Below are 18594 nucleotides of genomic sequence, written 5' to 3'. Positions count from 1 at the left end.
CAACATTCACCTATGAGGCAGTGAAATGTAAGACAAATACCACTGAGCTAACAATCTCATTTGGGCTTTTTCTTGTTCTAGCCAGTATAAAATATCTTGTGCTACTAGTTAATGAGAATAGCCTATGTAGTGGCAGCAAGGTTGTCTTTTTCTAATTCTCTAGACTGAAGTGTCACATTATATTATATAACATTTAGTGAAATACCTTAAAATATCATTGAAATAAAAGTGTTATAAGTCACTCAGTAACGATAACACATTTTAGAGTGAAAATTTCACTATTTCACTCTAAAATGTGTTATCGTCACTGTAGAAAGTGTTATCTTCACTGTAAGAAAGCCGGAACTATTTTGCTGCTGGCATTTTAAAAATAAAGGTAAATTACCAAAAGTTATATAATAAATAGAAAATTTCATGTTTTTTGTGAAATATGATTTATATCTTATCTCATGAAGTTTGCAATCATATCACACTCGTCACGCAAGCCCAACTCGTGAGATATGATTGTAAACTTCATTTGATGAGATATAAATTATATTTCACAAAAAACATGAAATATCCTCTATTTACCGTTCATTAAACATGTACTGACTAACATGAATAACAATGTGCCAGAGTATTATTAAAGAAATAGTCCTCTCCTTTATAATTATTTGAATAGATCCATAAAACAAAATATCAATTTTGATACCTGACATCTTAATAAATTGAGATAATTATAGTAATATCACATAATAATTAATGGCTAACATCACATAATAAGGACACTCTATTATCATCCTATACTAATTATACCCTGATATACTGGTTATAGTGATACTAATGAAATTATTCATCTGTGTTGGTTTTGTCTGAGAAAATCAATGATCCAAATCATTCTATTAGACCTGTAGTGTGATTATGTAACACCTGACCACTCTCTTCCTATTGGTTAGTGCTTATTGTTCTCTTTAACTGGAGAGTGATACAAAGGGGAGTGAACCCGGGGGGGGGGGGGGGGGGGGGGGACTAATTCCTGACATTCCTCGTGGTGTTAAACATTAACAGGTGGCAGCTATCAGTCTCTGTCAGTCAGAGATCAGCTCCATAACCAGGTTCCCCTCTTCACCTCACACTGCCCACACCCAGCGTTAAACACTGGCAGGTACTGGGTTCAAATCCCAGTACTGGCTCCAACCAAGAGTCAGTACAAACTACACAGATCATTTCACCTTGCACTGCCATCGCCCATGGTTAAATGCGGGCAGGTACTGGGTTCAAATCCCAGTACTGGCTCCAACCAAGAGTCAGTACAAACCACACAGATCATTTCACCTCGCACTGCCATCGCCCTGGTTAAATGCGGGCAGGTACTGGGTTAAAATCCCAGTACTGGCTCCAACCAAGAGTCAGTACAAACTACACAGATCATTTCACCTCACACTGCCATCGCCCATGGTTAAATGCGGGCAGGTACTGGGTTAAAATCCCAGTACTGGCTCCAACCAAGAGTCAGTACAAACTACACAGATCATTTCACCTTGCACTGCCATCACCCATGGTTAAATGCGGGCAGGTACTGGGTTAAAATCCCAGTACTGGCTCCAACCAAGAGTCAGTACAAACTACACAGATCATTTCACCTTGCACTGCCATCGCCCATGGTTAAATGCGGGCAGGTACTGGGTTCAAATCCCAGTACTGGCTCCAACCAAGAGTCAGTACAAACCACACAGATCATTTCACCTCGCACTGCCATCGCCCTGGTTAAATGCGGGCAGGTACTGGGTTAAAATCCCAGTACTGGCTCCAACCAAGAGTCAGTACAAACTACACAGATCATTTCACCTCACACTGCCATCGCCCATGGTTAAATGCGGGCAGGTACTGGGTTAAAATCCCAGTACTGGCTCCAACCAAGAGTCAGTACAAACTACACAGATCATTTCACCTTGCACTGCCATCACCCATGGTTAAATGCGGGCAGGTACTGGGTTAAAATCCCAGTACTGGCTCCAACCAAGAGTCAGTACAAACTACACAGATCATTTCACCTCACACTGCCATCGCCCATGGTTAAATGCGGGCAGGTACTGAGTTAAAATCCCAGTACTGGCTCCAACCAAGAGTCAGTACAAACTACACAGATCATTTCACCTTGCACTGCCATCGCCCATGGTTAAATGTGGGCAGGTACTGGGTTAAAATCCCAGTACTGGCTCCAACCAAGAGTCAGTACAAACTACACAGATCATTTCACCTTGCACTGCCATTGCCCATGGTTAAATGCGGGCAGGTACTGGGTTAAAATCCCAGTACTGGCACCAACCAAGAGTCAGTACAAACTACACAGATCATTTCACCTTGCACTGCCATCACCCATGGTTAAATGCGGGCAGGTACTGGGTTCAAATCCCAGTACTGGCTCCAACCAAGAGTCAGTACAAACTACACAGATCATTTCACCTTGCACTGCCATCGCCCATGGTTAAATGCGGGCAGGTACTGGGTTCAAATCCCAGTACTGGCTCCAACCAAGAGTCAGTACACATTAGCAGCAAGGGATCTTATAAATGCACTTTCTCACAGACATGACAGCACATACCACAGCCTTTGATATACCAGCCTTAGGACAAGGAAGTTCATACGCTAGTTCTGTAAATATCTACATTATAACTGAAATGCAAGACAAACAAACAAGTTGGGATATTGTTAGATCAGGTTTCTTCTCATTCCCACATTCTATTACCATATCTCAGTGAACTCCGGGGGATGTTAAATTAAATTACAAGACTAGATTGATTTAAATGCCTTAAGTATGTTGTCCATTATACTGCCATTGAAGTCAGGCTGAACTAAAGGGACAGTTTTGGATTTGTCCCAGTGTCATGCAATTATGAGCTTCGAGTGGGTGAATCCAGGATGCTAGTTGCTTATTGTTGGGAGAATTGATTTCGAACTGGCCCGTACTGATGTCTGTGCCAGAAGCTTTTATCGTGAATTATGTCTCCTATTGATTGGCCACACAGCAATCATCACCAATTCCTGGCCTCGTATCATGGTAGAGCGGCTGCGAGTGTGAACCCCCATCAACAAACCAATCTAATTAGCTCTGTTTGCCACACACTGGCTCGGCCGGCTCCTCTCGGGATGCTCACAATGTCATTATAGGACACACCACCATCGGGTCTCACGGCCAAGGAGCCAGGGTCACGATGTTTACCGTATGTTGTGGTCTAGACTATGTAGGAGCCAGTGTCAGAATGTTTACAGTATGTTGTGGTCTGGTCTATATAGGAGCCAGTGTCAGGGTGTTTACCATATGTTGCGGTCTGGTCTATATAAGAGCCAGTGTCAGGATGTTTACCACATATTGTGGTCTAGTCTATATAGGATCTGGGGTCACAATGTTTACCATATGTTTTGGTCTGGTCTATGTAGGAGCCAGTGTCACAATGTTTACTGTATGTTGTGGTCTTGAGTATATAGGAGCCAGTATCACGATGTTTACTGTATGTTGTGGTCTGATCTATATAGGAGCCATTGTCACAATGTTTACAGTATCACAGTGTTTACTGTATGTTGTGGTCTGGTATATATAGGAGCCAGTGTCACAATGTTTACCGTATGTTGTGGTATCATCTATATAGGAGCCATTGTCACGATGTTTACAGTATGTTGTTGTCTGGTCTATATAGGAGCCAGTGTCACAATGTTTACTGTATGTTGTGGTCTGGTCTATATAGGAGCCATTGTCACGATGTTTACAGTATCACGATGTTTACTGTATGTTGTGGTCTGGTATATATAGGAGCCAGTGTCACAATGTTTACCGTATGTTGTGGTATGGTCTATATAGGAGCCATTGTCATGATGTTTACAGTATGTTGTGGTCTGGTCTATATAGGAGCCAGTGTCACGATGTTTACTTATGTTGTGGTCTGGTCTATATAGGAGCCATTGTCACGATGTTTACAGTATCACGATGTTTACTGTATGTTGTGGTCTGGTATATATAGGAGCCAGTGTCACAATGTTTACCATATGTTGTGGTCTTTTCTATATAGGAGCCAGTGTCACGATGTTTACTGTTTGTTGTGGTCTAGTCTATATAGGAGCCAGTGTCAGGGTGTTTACTGTATGTTGTGGTCTAGTCTATATAGGAGCCAGCATAAGGGTGTTTACTGTATGTTGTGGTCTAGTCTATATCATCTTCATAAATCAAGGCTAATATTCGTTCCTCGTATTCAGCCTTGATACATGTAGTCAAGATTACTGATATCCACTACTAGCGCCCTCTATTGGAAGAAAATTTGTAACACCGATTATGTCCCTTACACGATGACATCACTGACCAATCACAGCATCGGTAACATGTAACAATCTTGAAAGCAATATCAAAAATTAACCGCCGAAACCTTTTTTTTTTAACATATCATGACAAACACGACACGTTTCCACGGATGCTGACGCTGCCATCTTTGTTTACAATAACAAGGGAATCTATAAGGAGCGTTGCGATTCGTTGCAATCAGATCTCATCGCATCCAATGAAATTTAAGCATTTTGTGGCACGATTTCTTGACGACATGTATCAAGGCTGAATACGAGGAACGAATATTAGCCTTGATTTACGAAGATGAGTCTATATAGGAGCTGAGATCACGATGTTTACCATATGTTTTGGTCTAGTCTAGCTGGGGTCATATTGTTTACTGTATGTTGTGGTCTAGTCTGTATAGGAGCCAGTGTCACAATGTTTACTGTATGTTGTAGTCTAGTTTATATAGAAGCTAGGGTTACGATATTTACTGTATGTTGTGATCTAGTCTATATAGGAGCCAGTGTCAGGATGTTTACCACATATTATGATCTAGTCTATATAGGAGCCAGTGTTGGGATGTTTACCAAATGTTGTGGTCTAGTCTATATAGGAGCCAGTGTTGGGATGTTTATCATGTTGTGGTCTAGTCTATATAGGAGCCAGTGTTGGGATGTTTATCATATGTTGTGGTCTAGTCTATGTAGGAGCCAGTGTTGGGATGTTTATCATATGTTGTGGTCTAGTCTATATAGGAGCCAGTGTTGGGATGTTTACCAAATGTTGTGGTCTAGTCTATATAGGAGCCAGTGTTGGGATGTTTATCATATGTTGTGGTCTAGTCTATGTAGGAGCCAGTGTTGGGATGTTTATCATATGGTGTGGTTTAGTCTATATAGGAGCCAGTGTTGGGATGTTTACCAAATGTTGTGGTCTAGTCTATATAGGAGCCATTGTCACGATGTTTACAGTATCACGATGTTTACTGTATGTTGTGGTCTGGTATATATAGGAGCCAGTGTCACAATGTTTACCATATGTTGTGGTCTTTTCTATATAGGAGCCAGTGTCACGATGTTTACTGTTTGTTGTGGTCTAGTCTATATAGGAGCCAGTGTCAGGGTGTTTACTGTATGTTGTGGTCTAGTCTATATAGGAGCCAGCATAAGGGTGTTTACTGTATGTTGTGGTCTAGTCTATATCATCTTCATAAATCAAGGCTAATATTCGTTCCTCGTATTCAGCCTTGATACATGTAGTCAAGATTACTGATATCCACTACTAGCGCCCTCTATTGGAAGAAAATTTGTAACACCGATTATGTCCCTTACACGATGACATCACTGACCAATCACAGCATCGGTAACATGTAACAATCTTGAAAGCAATATCAAAAATTAACCGCCGAAACCTTTTTTTTTTAACATATCATGACAAACACGACACGTTTCCACGGATGCTGACGCTGCCATCTTTGTTTACAATAACAAGGGAATCTATAAGGAGCGTTGCGATTCGTTGCAATCAGATCTCATCGCATCCAATGAAATTTAAGCATTTTGTGGCACGATTTCTTGACGACATGTATCAAGGCTGAATACGAGGAACGAATATTAGCCTTGATTTACGAAGATGAGTCTATATAGGAGCTGAGATCACGATGTTTACCATATGTTTTGGTCTAGTCTAGCTGGGGTCATATTGTTTACTGTATGTTGTGGTCTAGTCTGTATAGGAGCCAGTGTCACAATGTTTACTGTATGTTGTAGTCTAGTTTATATAGAAGCTAGGGTTACGATATTTACTGTATGTTGTGATCTAGTCTATATAGGAGCCAGTGTCAGGATGTTTACCACATATTATGATCTAGTCTATATAGGAGCCAGTGTTGGGATGTTTACCAAATGTTGTGGTCTAGTCTATATAGGAGCCAGTGTTGGGATGTTTATCATGTTGTGGTCTAGTCTATATAGGAGCCAGTGTTGGGATGTTTATCATATGTTGTGGTCTAGTCTATGTAGGAGCCAGTGTTGGGATGTTTATCATATGTTGTGGTCTAGTCTATATAGGAGCCAGTGTTGGGATGTTTACCAAATGTTGTGGTCTAGTCTATATAGGAGCCAGTGTTGGGATGTTTATCATATGTTGTGGTCTAGTCTATGTAGGAGCCAGTGTTGGGATGTTTATCATATGGTGTGGTTTAGTCTATATAGGAGCCAGTGTTGGGATGTTTACCAAATGTTGTGGTCTAGTCTATATAGGAGCCATTGTCACGATGTTTACAGTATCACGATGTTTACTGTATGTTGTGGTCTGGTATATATAGGAGCCAGTGTCACAATGTTTACCATATGTTGTGGTCTTTTCTATATAGGAGCCAGTGTCACGATGTTTACTGTTTGTTGTGGTCTAGTCTATATAGGAGCCAGTGTCAGGGTGTTTACTGTATGTTGTGGTCTAGTCTATATAGGAGCCAGCATAAGGGTGTTTACTGTATGTTGTGGTCTAGTCTATATCATCTTCATAAATCAAGGCTAATATTCGTTCCTCGTATTCAGCCTTGATACATGTAGTCAAGATTACTGATATCCACTACTAGCGCCCTCTTTTGGAAGAAAATTTGTAACACCGATTATGTCCCTTACACGATGACATCACTGACCAATCACAGCATCGGTAACATGTAACAATCTTGAAAGCAATATCAAAAATTAACCGCCGAAACCTTTTTTTTTTAACATATCATGACAAACACGACACGTTTCCACGGATGCTGACGCTGCCATCTTTGTTTACAATAACAAGGGAATCTATAAGGAGCGTTGCGATTCGTTGCAATCAGATCTCATCGCATCCAATGAAATTTAAGCATTTTGTGGCACGATTTCTTGACGACATGTATCAAGGCTGAATACGAGGAACGAATATTAGCCTTGATTTACGAAGATGAGTCTATATAGGAGCTGAGATCACGATGTTTACCATATGTTTTGGTCTAGTCTAGCTGGGGTCATATTGTTTACTGTATGTTGTGGTCTAGTCTGTATAGGAGCCAGTGTCACAATGTTTACTGTATGTTGTAGTCTAGTTTATATAGAAGCTAGGGTTACGATATTTACTGTATGTTGTGATCTAGTCTATATAGGAGCCAGTGTCAGGATGTTTACCACATATTATGATCTAGTCTATATAGGAGCCAGTGTTGGGATGTTTACCAAATGTTGTGGTCTAGTCTATATAGGAGCCAGTGTTGGGATGTTTATCATGTTGTGGTCTAGTCTATATAGGAGCCAGTGTTGGGATGTTTATCATATGTTGTGGTCTAGTCTATGTAGGAGCCAGTGTTGGGATGTTTATCATATGTTGTGGTCTAGTCTATATAGGAGCCAGTGTTGGGATGTTTACCAAATGTTGTGGTCTAGTCTATATAGGAGCCAGTGTTGGGATGTTTATCATATGTTGTGGTCTAGTCTATGTAGGAGCCAGTGTTGGGATGTTTATCATATGGTGTGGTTTAGTCTATATAGGAGCCAGTGTTGGGATGTTTACCAAATGTTGTGGTCTAGTCTATATAGGAGCCAGTGTTGGGATGTTTATCATATGTTGTGGTCTAGTCTATGTAGGAGCCAGTGTTGGGATGTTTATCATATGGTGTGGTCTAGTCTATATAGGAGCCAGTGTTGGGATGTTTATCATATGTTGTGGTCTAGTCTATGTAGGAGCCAGTGTTGGGATGTTTATCATATGTTGTGTTCACTGTAATTTGTGGTCTGGTATAAATATGTTAGTCTAGTATAGGTATAAACAAGAGTTACGATCTTCAGTGTAGACTTTGGTGTTTAAATTTAATTTACTAGTAGAAACATTTTTATTGGAACATCTTTAGTGGAGAACATGGAATTGGCGTGTTCTGTACAGGTGAACATTGTGCCAAGCTATGCTGTAATTAAGTTCACTGTCTTTGTGCAACACATCTGCCAAATTTTGTGGATTCATGGATTTCATGACTTGTTAAAATGTAGTAAAAAAAATAAGTTTGTTTTGTTTAACAACACCACTAGAGTAGATTGATTTATTAACATTTGGTAGTTTTGACATATACCGTTAGTCTTAGAGTTGAAACCCGCTACACTTTTCCATAGTAGCAAGGGTGCACTGGCTGGAATGAGAAACATCCCTATGGGCCCACCGACAATAATGGATCCCAAGCTGACCACACATTAAACAAGCACTTTACCACTGGGCCAGTTACGTCCTACCCCTTAAAATGTAGTAAGTCAGGAATCTAGTTGTACTGAATGGGAAATGGGAAACAAACATATAACATTTTTAATATTCCAGAGTTATTTATGCAAAGATTATGTTTGGGATGGATTACCATGTAATTTATATCATAACAACTAAATAGAAAACTACTGCAATATGAGCCTTGTGTCTATGATATAGCACCTTTAATATGTTGAGAGGTTGTTAAATAAACATTCCCGTACTTCACCACCGACAAAAACAAACCCTAAATGGGCCTCTTGGCACAGCCTTTTTACAAGCTGCTACTTGTGATCTGTGTTTGACCCCCCTGACCTCTGTGGTTGACCCATCTGTTTGACCTCTGCCAGCCATCAACTGTATAAGCAATGTTAGTCACTCTGTCCAAGTCATCTTAATAGCTTGAGAGAGGGAATGGTATCTTAACTAGTATCTGATTGGTCAGTTGATGTAGTGCCAGACCATGACAAACACAAGTAATAAAAGATGGTCCCATTGGTCAGTGTGATGTACTGCCAGAGGACAAAACAAACAAGCAATAAAGACACAGATAATTATAATTATTGTATCCACTGCAGCAGGCCAGTTTCCTTTCTGGCTGTCTGGCTGCTCAGAAATATCTCCAGCACATTGCAGAGATAAGTTTTTGCCAACCAACATTCCAGAATGATAAACAATGGGTATTATCCACAAGCAATGTAATAAAGGCTTCAGGTGAGCCGTTAGGGAGATGTATAGATTTCCCTCCCGTCTGCTGGATGGTGTGTGTGTGTGTGTGGGATACCTCTTGAGAGAATCGGCTTGTTGCTAATTGAGTGACCTGCTATAAGTGCATGTCATCAATTAGTGCAGTGCGGAACCGTGGTGCTGTTATCTTTGTAGAAATTTGTCCATATTTCTTGAGTGATAGTGATCACTTCAGGAAAAACAAGATCATTTGTATTTGGCATCCATCTGTTCATCTATCTGTCCATCCATCTATCTGTCTGTCTATATGTCCATTGATTCTTTCCTCGATCAATTCATTCTTCCATGCATCCATTCTTCCAAACATCTATCCATGCCTGCATGAATTCATTCATTCATCCATCCATCCACCCATCCATCCATCCATGTGTCCATCCATCCATTCATCCATTCACATGTCCATCCATCCACCTATCTATCCACCCATGCGTCCATCCATTCATCCATATGTCCATCCATCCATCCATCCATCAATTCATCTGTGATCCTTCCATCCACCCATTCATCCACCCATGTGTCCATTCATTCATCCACCCATGTGTCCATTCATTCATCCATCCATCCATCCATCCATCCATCCATCCATCCATCCATCCATCCATTCATTCATCCATTCAATCATCCAACCACATGTCCATCCATCCATGCATCCATCCATCTATCCGTCCACCCATCTATTCACCCGTCCATCCATGCATTCATTTACCAACCCATCCAGATATCCATCCATCCATCCATCTACCCATGCATGTATGCATCCATCCATCCATCCATCCATCCATCCTTCCATCCATCCATCTATCCATTGATAGATCTATAATATATCAATTCATAAAAAAACCCATCCCAGTGTCTACCTGTTGTTTGATTGTTTTCGACCCACCTTGTGCAGTTGTTTCTAAACATGATGGCCTGCCAGACAAAGAATGCTAAAATCAGTGTTAATAAATCACACACACACACCCCCCAACCCCACCTCCATCCCCATACCCCCCACCCCCATCCTTGTGTCTATCTGTTGTTTGATTGTTTTCGACCCACCTTGTGTGGTTGTTTCTAAACATGATGGCCTGCCAGACAAAGAATGCTACAATCAGTGAGTTGGTTCAATGTTGGCAGGAAGCGCTGCACCCAGATCCTGCAGGATTGGTCTAAGACAAATTGATATTGTTGTTTTGCAGACTAAATTAACGAGGCTTGGCCTCATTGTGATGCTGGCTCCAGGCCCTCGGCACTGCCAACATATTTACCATCTTCATCCCGGCTCCTGATAATGTGCTTGCCAACTAAACATGATTATTGTCCAATAAAGTGATGTTAAAAATCAGTTAATGTATGCTGGTGGTTGAGAAATGTTAAACAAACACACTTTGGTATCCAGTCCTTTTGGTAAGTTTGTCAAATGTTGGAAAATACCTGTCATATTTGTTTGTAAGAACCTAATCTGTCTTTAGAATGGGTGGTCTCGATACACAGGTAGAAACCAAAATGTTTTTTAGAATGGGTGGTCTCTATACACAGGTAGAAATCAAAATGTTTTTTTTACAATAGGTGGTCTCGATACACAGGTAGAAACCAAAATGTTTTTTACAATGGGTGGTCTCGATACACAGGTAGAAACCAAAATGTTTTTTACAATAGGTGGTCTCTATACACAGGTAGAAACCAAAATGTTTTTTACAATAGGTGGTCTCTATACACAGGTAGAAACCAAAATGTTTTTTACAATAGGTGGTCTCTATACACAGGTAGAAACCAAAATGCTTTTTACAATAGGTGGTCTCTATACACAGGTAGAAACCAAAATGTTTTTTACAATAGGTGGTCTCTATACACAGGTAGAAACCAAAATGTTTTTTGTGTTGTCTTCCAATAATTTTGGAGCAATAGGGGACATACCCAGTGAAACCAAAGCGTTTTTTACAATAGGTGGTCTCTATACACGTAGATGCGCGGTCGGTCTGGGATCGATCCCTGTCAGTGGGCCCATTGGGCTATTTCTCATTCCAGCCAGTGCACCATGACTGGTATATCAAAGGCCATGGTATGTACTACCCTGTCTGTGGGATGATGCATATAAAAGAATTCTTGCTGCTAATCGAAAAGAATAGCCTATGAAGTGACAGTGGGTTTCTCTCTCATTATCTGTGTGGTCCTTAACCATATGTCTGATGCCACATAACTGTAAATAAAATGTGTTGAGTGCGTCATTAAATAAAACATTTCTTTCTTTTTTCTTTTTAATACTTTTTTAAAGAAACATTTTTATAAATTTTGAATTTTACCAAACGATTGTGAAAAGTCGAGATCTAGCTCAATCGTTATAGAGCTATTCTGAGGTGCTTTCGTCATAGGACTGAACCACCTCAGTGGACCCGTTTTCTGGTATATCACAGATCAAAAGCCATGGTATGTGCTGTCCTGTCTGTGTGTATGTGCATATAAAAGATCCCTTGCATCAAATGAAAAAATGGAACATGGTTTCCTCTAAGACTATATGTCAAAATTATCAAATGTTTGACATTCAGTAGCCAATGATTATATATCAATGTGCTCTAGTGGTGTCATTAAACAAAACAAACATTTCTACAGTTGTATATAATATTCAAGGAGTTATCTCTAAGCTGCCCATTACAAAGGACTGTTTGTTTTACACTGGCTATTACCACAGGTATGATTATACTAAAATACACACAAATGTTGCTTTAACCACTGTCATTTTTACAACTGGTAGACATGTATTGTTGCGCATCCATATATTCATCCGTTCATCTGTCCATCTGTTAAAACCTTTCTTGATCTTAGCACATTTATTACTGCAAGATATAAACTCAACCTGCAATGTTAAGTAATGTTGCTTCTTTTTAATTGGAAAATAAATGCCATCATTTTAAATATGATTTGCATAAATTATAATTTGCACAAAAGTAAAATTCATATGAAAGATTAGAATTAAACTGAAATGTAAACTAAAACCATTCTACTTTTCTTTGTCTAATTTACATCTACCCATATCTGCATGCTGAAACATAATATTAAAATTTGAAAGTTTAATTCAATGAATAAACCACTAATTATAACTAGCCCTGTTTGTGAGTGATTCATTAAACCGCTAATTATCACTAGCCCTGTTTGTGCATGATTCAATAAACCGCTAATTATCACTAGCCCTGTTTGTGAGTGATTCAGGACTACGTTGGATGTACATTACAAGCCATATTACCACTCTTTTTAAGCAGTTACTTATCATTTCTGTTTATCAATACATTATATTAACCATAAATAATCCGTCACCAGCTTTTCTCAGTCTGTCTGCAGTTCATCACACATTCCGTCAATTAAAAACAAGGCCCTACCTGGGATTCAACAATGTTTTTATCAAAACGGTTTTCTTACACTGCAGTTAACACTGTTTTTAAATACCTCCACCCCATCAGGGCCTCCTCCGGAGGTAAGGTTTTGCAAACGAGCTTTGTGTAAACTTTTCACCTGTGAAGATACCTATGTGGATAAATGTATTATGCTGTAGTGTAGATTGTTCGGCTGCCACTGAATAGGCTGTTGGCCTCGTAGACAAATACCGCCATCGTAAAGCAGCGCACATCAATTGATGCGCCAAAGCGGAATATTTGATCTATTTTCCCCTGCAACTGATACGATTTTATGATGTTTTCTCTAGTCCACTTTGAAGGATGCACATTTCCATACGTTTGAGCGATGATTAACCAAGCGTGAAATTCAGTTTTTATACATACAGACTATATAGCTGCTAATTCATGTAACAGCATCAATACATAGTGGGGGGTTTAAGTGTAATCTCTTCACTTGTTTTAATCTTACCTCACAAACCAAATTGTATTATTTATAGTATTTTACATATTTATTTTGTGTAACAGCATCAATACATAGTGGGGGGTTTAAGTGTAATCTCTTCACTTGTTTTAATCTTACCTCACAAACCAAATTGTATTATTTATAGTATTTTACATATTTATTTTGTGTAACAGCATCAATACATAGTGGGGGATTTAAGTGTAATCTCTTCACTTGTTTTAATCTTACCTCAGAAACCAAATTGTATTATTTATAGTATTTTACATATTTATTTTGTGTAAATTTATATTTTTATGAAAAGTTAAATTTATATTTGAAAAGTAGATTTAAAAGTGTAACACTATGAAAAAGTAATTTTATGACGACTTCTAAATTTCTCACCGTATATTTAAATATCTGCACAAGTGAAAACCCAACAAAAACAAGAATTGAACTTCCCCCCCCCCCAAAAAAAAACCTCCCCAAAAATGTGTTAATTTAAATATAAAACTAAAGACTAGAAATTTTAATTAAGTATTAAATACCCAAATTTACTGACACAAAATTCTAAGTGACACAAGTTCAATTATGACTTTATACTTTCTTTTTTATTAATTATTTAAAAAACACAAAAATAATCTGATCCCAAACAAGACATTTCTGTTTTACTAAAAATTATCTTATGATCAGAAAACAAGAGAGCAAAAACCTAAAAATTTAATGACAAACATAAATGCCACTTTTACACAGATATAAAATTAATCACAGTATTTTCTTAATAATTGTTGCTATGGCAGTGACATTGTAATTGTCACAATATATTTACTCACAACCAATACCACAGCTTCCACCCTTTCAGGGGCGGAATTTAGCTCAGTTGGTTGAGTGCTCGCTTGAGGTGCTTGCGTCGCAGGATCAAACCACCTCAGTGGATCCATTCAGCTGATTGTTTTTTTTCTCGTTCCATATAGTACATCACAACTGGACAAAGGCCGTGGTATGTGGGAAAGTGCATGTAAAAGATCCCTTGCTGCAGTAAGAAAAACGTAGCAGGTTTCCTCTGTTGACTACAAGTCAGAATTACCAAATGTTTGACATCCAATAGCTGATGATTAATTAATCAATGTGCTCTAGTGGTTTCGTTAAACAAAACAAACTTCTTTTTCCCCCATATTTTTAATTGTTGCCTTGTACAGTGATTTTCTCACGTATACAGTGATTTTCTCACGTGTACAGTGATTTTCTCAAGTGTACAGTGATTTTCTCACATGTACAGTGATTTTCTCAAGTGTACAGTAATTTTCTCAAGTGTACAGTAATTTTCTCATGTGTACAGTGATTTTGTCAAGTGTACAATGATTCTCTCAAATGTACAGTGATTTTCTCGTGTGTATAGTGATTTTCTCAAATGTACAGTGATGTTTTCAAGTGTATAGTGATTTTCTCAAATGAACAGTGATTTTCTCATGTGTACAGTGATTTTCTCAAGTGTATGGTGATTTTCTCAAATGTACAGTGATTTTTCTCTGTTCACTGCTAACAAAAGAGTTTATCAACATCCCCTGAACTCCTGCGACATTCTCCAGTCTTAATTAGATATTGTTGTCGGCCCATGCCGGTGTGATTACAATGATGAGAAATCATCCATTTCATGCTACTTATATTATTAAGACTGCAATATTGATATTTTCATTTGCTCTGGGCTCGCGGATTCATTCTGTCCCAATACTGCCACCATTGTCAGACCTCTCGCCGCGCAGGCTTATTTTCTTGTCGAAAAGTGATTGCATTTCCCAGTAATATTCATATTTTTAGAATCAAGAGATGATCCCATTTTCTTGCCAGATAATCACTTTGAGGTGGAATGGTTGAATTGCCTCCTGGGAGATTTGCTCGCGTGTGTTGTGGTGCAGCTCGTGTGTTTTCTGTCGGTAAATGAAAGATAATCAGCTGAGCGCTGGAGTCAGCCACAATTTATCTAACCTTTCCTGTTCACTTTGTTTGAGTGCTCATTAACCAACGATTAAATGTTCAAACCTAAAAGAAACTTAATTGATTTTTTTTCTCTTTCTCTTCTCCACCTCCCCTCTTATTTACAAGGCTTGAGATTCACAAGTGGTGACGGCCATTTTGTGTGTCCATCTTGTTCGTGTTGACACTCGGCACAGGTTGAGTTAATTGGCTGAAGCCATATTGGCATGAAATGCAGATTATCATGTTACAGATGAAGGGTTAAAATAAGGACTTTACCGCTTGAATGAAATATTAGCGCTCAATGCAGTTATTCAAACTGTTCACGCCACACAAGTTACTTATAATTAACAGAAAAGGAAAGGAATGTGTATTTGAGAGCACTTCAGCACATTATAAATTACAGTTACAGTGAAACCTCTCAAAACCGGACCCTCTGTAAACCGGAATTCCCTAAAAACTGGATGTTTTTCGCGTCCCCTTTTTCAATATCTGTACAGAAGAGAACCTCTCTAAACCGGATACCTCTTAAAACTGGACGACTGTGTAAGTCAGTGATTCAAGGCTCCCCACCCTTGATATTGTCACATTGATCTGGGACAATAACTTTTTTTTTTTTTAATCCCAACCCGAACCGCTCCCCTCATAAAAATTTGTTTGCTGTTGTTACTAGTTTTTTTTTTAACACTTTAAGTAGCAGGAAGTATTTTATTAATGGTTCCACAGACAAGACATCACATACCACAACCTTTATAGAACACTAGCTGAGCATAAACAACCCAGGGGGCGGGACGTAGCCCAGTGGTAAAGCTTGATGCACAGTCGGTCTAGGATCGATCCCCGTCGGCGGAACCATTGAGCTATTTCTCATTCCAGCCAGTGTTCCACAACTGGTGTAACAAAGGCTGTGGTATGTACTGTCCTGTCTGTAGGATGGTGCATATAAAAGATCCCTTTCTGCCAATCGAAAAGAGTAGCCCATAGTGTGGTGACAGCAGGTTTCCTCTCTCAATATCTATAGCAGATTTCTTTTCTAAGACTTATCTTTTTAAAAAATTACCAAATGTTTGACATCCAATAGCCGATGATTAATAAATCAATGTGCTCTAGTGGTGTCATTAAACAAAAACAAAACAAAACTTTTTCTCACTATCTGTCTCTGTCTCTGTCTCTCTCTCTATCTCTCTCTCTCTCTCTCTCTCTCTCTCTCTCTCTCTCTCTCTCTCTCTCTCTCTCTCTCTCTCTCTCTCTCTCTCTCTCTCTCTCTCTCTCTCTCTCTCTCTCTCTCTCTCTCTCTCTCTCTCTCTCTCTCTCTCTCTCTCTCTTAATCTGTGTCTGTCTCTGTCAAGCATCATTAAACAAAATATTTGTTAACGTTACATTTCTTTGCTGAATTATGTTTCTGATTTGAAAAACAGATAACCAGTTTCTTTTAATTATACAATTAACTTTACTTTTATCATTAGAAATTGCTTTATCTGCTCTGTTGTTGTAAATCATTCTTGATACCAATTGAAAGGAAAGGAACTAAACCTGTTATTTATTTTCTACCGTATCACTTTATAAAAGCTGGGCTGCCATTATAATAGTTCCACTGGGCTTCATGGTACACCAAGGGAAGTTCATTCATCATGTACTATGGGCGTTCATTCGCAGACTGTAAATCTCTGATGGACATAAAATATTCAACACATATGCCAATGCTATTAAATTTCCTGTTACTTATTTTGGATATTGATCGTTTCATCGTATGCCAGTAAATGGTAGCACTGCTTGATGGGCCTGCCACTGTATATACAAGTACCATCACAGCAAATCAATTCCCACTTGTGTCAATGTTAACATTTTATTACAAAACATCACAGTGTATTAACCCACCTAGACAGAAAACATCACGCTTAATCTACTTGTAGATGCAATGTTACATGACTTTTAAGATTTTTAAAGAATAATATTTTTTAAATATCTTTAATATTTAATATAGTTAAAGAATAATATTTTTCATATCTTTAATATTTAAGATTTAAAAAATATATATATTTAATGTCATAAAAGAATAATATTTTATTAGTAATCCTCATTGTTTGGAAGAGTGTAGTTGCATTTTATTTATTTAACACTATACTACTTGATTTAACGTAAATAAAAATATATTAATATACTTTGAATATCACTGGTATGTACAGAGATAAACCTATTGCACATTACTACTAATCTCGATGCAGTCTTGCATCATTGAAAATGTCATGCACGTTTACAGCCTGGAAATGCCAGAATGCCAACCTGCATTTGACAAAGGAATATGTTTGAGTGCTTAGGTTATGGGATCAAACACCCTTGGTGGACCCATTGGGCTTTCTGCATACTAACCAGTGCCCCATGGTTTGTATATTGATGACTGTGGTGTGTGCTATCCTGTTGATGAAAAAGTGTATATATAGAGAATAACTAGATATAAAGATATTTGCTTTATTCTGTAAAGATTAGAATGGCAAATGCTCTATCTAGTCATTGTATGTTGACATCATATATAGTTATTGCAAGATCCCTTACTGCTTTTTAGGCATAAGTAGATTGGGTTCTTGAATATTATAAGAATATTTGATATATGATATCTCGCGATATGGGCTTTCAGTATCACAATACATATCATAATATATTATTTACAGCAGTATCAACCAATTGTAAGAAAAATTTGTAACAAAATTTAAATAAAATGCATGATGTAAGTTGAAGTTAACTATTTAAAACATGAAGTACATGGGTTCTTCTAGTGTACTAAAGCTTATATAGTAACACAGGCTCTTCCGGGTTTTTCACATCTATCAACACGGTTAAGAAAAGCAGTTAAATATAAGAGGTCTGGGTTTCCCACTGCCAAAAGAAATGTGGAAAGTATCCAATGTATCAGTAAGCAATAATTACCAGTAATTCATCAATGTGCTCTAAACCAACCTTTAATATTGTGTTTCACTGATTTAACATTGATTCTGGGAGTGGAACACAGGGGATTGGTGTACACTGTAGGAGTGTGGAGTCAGACAGAGTAGGATAGAGGGGAGTGGGGCATGAGGGACTGTGACGGGGCAGGGGAGGGGGGGGTGACCTAAAACAGTGAGGCTTTTGGGAAAGGGATGTAACTCAATTATTGGAGTATTATTTTAACATGGCTCAGGTTAAACAAATAAAAGATGAAATTAAACTTGAGGTTTTTCTCACCACACCTGCAGTGCAGCAGAGATCTTTAAGAAGGGTATTAAGATCATCTGTCGTAATGATCGGAGATTGCTGGAGCCACTGATGATGATGATGTTAATGCTAATAACAGCGGTATCTCATGAAGCAAGACAAGCGTATCGGATGTGCTGACGCGCTGTTGGGCAATCGGAAACGCTGGAAAAGCTTAGCTAACACTTAGGCCATTAGATAACTCCACTTTCAAGTGCAGACAACTATTTTTGTTTCAGGCAGCCATTTCAGTTTTGTTTTAAAAACAT

General features: G+C 38.5%; 1 protein-coding gene across 4 annotated transcripts in view; it reads left to right on the top strand.

Annotated features, from left to right (window-relative positions):
• The window catches only part of LOC121379375 (zinc finger MIZ domain-containing protein 1-like), a 241183-nt gene that overhangs the window by 104174 nt on the left and 118415 nt on the right, over positions 1-18594 (top strand). The gene's annotated exons all lie outside the window — the stretch shown is intronic.

This window comes from Gigantopelta aegis, chromosome 8 (assembly GCF_016097555.1).
Source record: "Gigantopelta aegis isolate Gae_Host chromosome 8, Gae_host_genome, whole genome shotgun sequence".
Taxonomy (NCBI): domain Eukaryota; kingdom Metazoa; phylum Mollusca; class Gastropoda; order Neomphalida; family Peltospiridae; genus Gigantopelta; species Gigantopelta aegis.
This window is presented reverse-complemented; position numbering and strand designations above follow the sequence as displayed.